The 4,164-nt window shown below is 45.7% G+C and overlaps 1 pseudogene; it reads left to right on the forward strand.

Annotated features, from left to right (window-relative positions):
* The first annotated feature begins 1,918 nt into the window (after window positions 1-1,918).
* LOC145495692 (uncharacterized) lies at window positions 1,919-3,700 on the forward strand (annotated as a pseudogene).
* The last annotated feature ends 464 nt before the right edge of the window (window positions 3,701-4,164 follow it).

A 4,164-nucleotide genomic window follows, 5' to 3' on the forward strand; every position in this document is an offset into this window, starting at 1 on the left:
CTGCAACTTCCCGATCCCACGTAAACCGCGGACAGTCATATAAATATATTTCTAAAATAAACACAAAATACGCACCAAAACCCGTTTTCCCATCTACTTGCTATCGCTTCAGCTTTCAGCTAGCATTAAAGCATCCGTTGTAGGAACCAGATGTGTTTGAAATCTTCCCAAAAGGTCAGTTTATTTACAAAGTAAGGGGCCGTTTACTTGGAGGAGGGTGCCTCGGGGGGATAGGGGCACCCTATGTAGTAGGATTTCCCTTCTCTTTTGTTTTATGCGGTTCGTTCTACATGCGAGATAGGGTGCCCCTAGGGGGTGGGGCTACCCTACCTCAAAGGTAGGGTGCCCCTAGGGGCTAGGGTTGACTTTTGTTGACATAAGCCCATTTAGAACGAGGACAGAAAAATCTGTCTGCACAGTCCCTGCAGAGATGGCCGCCCACAAATCAGCGAGTGCTAAAGGAAGCTACCGAGTGAATAGCCACCAATCAGCATTAATTTTCGAGGAAACCAAGATTCTCATTCCAGTTGGATCGCGTGAGTTGTTTTATTTTCATCAGTTGCATATAGCCTAAAATGTTTGCAAGATCTCGTACAAGTAGTTATACATATACATGTAACTGTTCCTATTTCGGAACCATGAGGGGTGAAACAGACTGGCCTGTGAAGTAATCGCAAAGGGAATAAGGCAAGGGATCGCGCGAGAGAATAGGACAGTTATTTCTGTGGTCTTGAAGTCACTCTGATTTCGTAATAGCTTTTTCGAGTTATTTTAATTGGCTGAGAAAAATTGCATTCTCCTCGAGCAGTACATTTTCCGGCAAGAAGTGAAAGGTTTATTGCTTCATTTTTTCAGCAATTTGCAAACAGTGTAAAAAGTTCGTGAGCAAACTGAGCTGTTGGAAAACAAGTCATTGCCGGACCAGAAGTCAGAAGCCTGTGCAACACCTTTGGCTGCGCCTGCGGCTGAACAACTTGTACTACATGCCGAGTTATCTCAAGAACAATCCACGGTAAGAAGCTGACTAACTTTACGCCGGGTGTAAATTTTATCATGCCAGCCTAAAACCCATCCCAACACCATCGCACACACTTCACAAAATACATCCACATACAAAAAATGAAATAAATACGCGTTTTAGTTACTATTGCAATTATATTTACTTACAGCAGACATTGGTCAGAAAGGGACCCCACGGACAGCGATGTTTCATCTGAAGATCTGGCGGTAGAATTATCAAGGCTTGCAATTGACGACGAGACTTTCCTTAGTCCAGATACAGATAGCATTGTTTCAAGCACGAGCGAGGAAACGCAAGCTGTGAAGGCAACGTCGGTAGTGCCTCGAGAAAAGTTGAATGAGTATTTACTCTCCGACGGTATCGCTCCAATAGTTAAACCCTGGCTTGAGTGGGAACAAGTCTCTGACAGAACCAAGCAACGATACACCAAAAGAACGACAGAGATCGTGTCCGCAGTCCTCCACACAATCAGCCCGAAAGACGCAGGTTCTCTTTGGCAGGCCATTGTCTCGTCTGCTACCATGAAGAAGGCCCTTGGTCTAGAAAGCTTATCGCAGCCGTCAAAAGACTACCTCGAGGCTTTGGCAGAGGCTTACGGCAATGCAAATGGTTGGGACACGAGAAGACAGATTCTGTCCATCATGGCAGGTCTTGCCAGCTACAAGGCCATCTCAGTGTCCATAACAGGCTTGTCGAGATATCACTACACCATAGTCAACCTTCATCGCCTGCAGTTTGGGCGCGGCGCTTCCATGACCTACTAACCATTAGCGAGAGTAAGAGTTGAGCGGCAGCAGCTGGACCGTTTTCTGTCGTTCATTACGAGTCCTCATTTTGTCCCAGATCTGCCTTTTGGACAGAACATGCTGACGATTTCCTCAGGAAAAAATATTGAAATACCGAACGTCATCCATACGCTTACTCCACAGAGGATAGCGCGCCAGTACAAACAGTACTGCGATGAGATGGGATTCAAGCCCTTCAGCGAGCGCACCATGTTGCGGATACTAGCAGAGTGCAAAGCTTCAGTGCGCAAGTCTCTTCAAGGGCTTGATTACTTTGCCGCAGAAGGTGCTCGCGCTTTTGAAGACCTTGAATCCTTAGTGCGCCAGCTTGGTGAACTCGAACTGGAAAGGAATCAGATGCCATTGACGCCCAATCCTTGAAGACTGCCAAATTGTATCTTAAAGGCGATTTCAAGGTAATAGTTGTTTTTTTTTTTTGAAAACTAACTTTAAAAAAATGTAGGACTGGGACGAAATCTGTCTCGCGGTGGGTTGCTCAAAGTTCACTTTGAATATGTCTTTTAAACAGATATTAATGTTTATTTTAATTTCTAGTTCATTCTACAGTAGTAATTCTGTAAAAGGGCAGTGAAACGGTTATCTAGAAAACATAAAATTAGTCCAATGGCTCTCCCATCGAAAGATCAGGCTTTGATGAGGGAGAAAGGGATGGCGAGAGGGGGTGGGGGCAGGGTGGAAATGGCCAATTGATGGGAAAAAGGACCATAGTCACCTTTTCCATACATTTTGTGATGGTGTTTTGTTTTAACCGCACACGATTTTTTTCCTTTTTTCTCTTTGACCTAAGGTTAGCTGAATATGTACCTTATTAGTGTAGCGATCTTGGCAATACAGGTATGACGTGTAATGCATTCAAATACATTCCTTGACAGGTTCACATTAGCACCAACTCTGAAGTAGCCAGTCATTGCAGCGCGTTTGCCCTTAGCGCGATTGCACCAACCCAGACCTTCGGCAGCAATGCGATCACAGACACGAAGACGTATGCGAGCAGTGCGAAAACCTAAATTCTACGCTGGCTGCCATTTCAGAAGCCGTAACGAGGGCGCCGTTTCACACGGATGACGACAGAGACGAAGCTGTATATCTTACCAATCACGCCACGCTTGCCATCCAGTCATGGAAATGTCATTTGTTACGATCAGCACACCAAGATCAGGCTTCCCTGGATGTCATCGATGCCCTCAACCAAGAAACGGTTTTCATTGTAAACGACTGAGCAATGAAGTTTTTGCCGCAGAGATACCGAGAGTCGCAAGCAGACTGGTTTGGCAAGTGTGGTATATCCTGGCACACATCAGCCGTATACCGACGGGTAGAAGGGGTCCTACAGTGGCAAGGGTTCATCCATGTCATCCAATCATGTAGCCAGGGAAGCTCTGCAGTCGTAGCCATCATGCACCACGTGCTGACCACACTTAAGCAGGGGCACCCGGAAATCAACACAGCCTTTTTTCGTCAGGATAACGCCGGGTGTTACCATTCTTCTCGCACAATCCTGGCGTGCCGACATATGGGAACACGTTGCGGAATTCGGGTGGCACGCATTGATTTTAGCGATCCATAAGGCGGTAAAGGTGTGGCAGATCGATTGGCTGCGTCATGCAAATTCCATATCAGGGCATACATAAATGAAGGACACGACGTGTGCACTGCAAATGACATGAAAATTGCATTGATTTATCATGGAGGACTGGAGGGAGTCTGAGTGGTTTACATGGACACCATTGCTGAGACGCAAGACACGGCCCAGACAATAGCAGGTATCACAAAGCTGAACAACTTTGAGTTTACTTCGCGTGCATATGGTGTCGGTCCTGTTGATGTAATCAAACTGATGTCACATGATGTCACGATTTGTTCTACGGACTGACAAACTCTCTTATTTTGCCGTCACTACGGTGTTCTTCACAAATTGACCTAAAGTAGATACAATAACGAGTGCGGAAACCTCCCTAATTAATAGTGTTAGGTAGAGATGAAGTGAGGGATGGGTAAATACTTGCTTTTCAGTGGTACCTTTTCAACACCTGTTATTACCAATAACAATAACTGCATTGTTACTGTTATTGTTTCTAGATTGAAATATAATGTGGATGTGTGTCTCATCATGTTTCAGAAACTAGTCAGAGCGGACTAGTGGCAGCATTTTCCCCGGGAGACTTCAAACCTTTGGGCAACAAGTCGACCAAAGCCACAACTCCTGAAGCCAGCGCGGAGGAAATGCAGAATGTCAATCCAGAGGAGGTTGCTGGGGTTTATCATGTCCCCACGATGGGTGCGTGTGCACCTTTCAGCGGGTATCAGCGCTTGAAAAGCACTTGTCCCTCGAGAAAC

The sequence above is a fragment of the Orbicella franksi genome, chromosome 8 (genome assembly GCF_964199315.1).
Source record: "Orbicella franksi chromosome 8, jaOrbFran1.1, whole genome shotgun sequence".
Taxonomy (NCBI): Eukaryota; Metazoa; Cnidaria; class Anthozoa; order Scleractinia; family Merulinidae; genus Orbicella; species Orbicella franksi.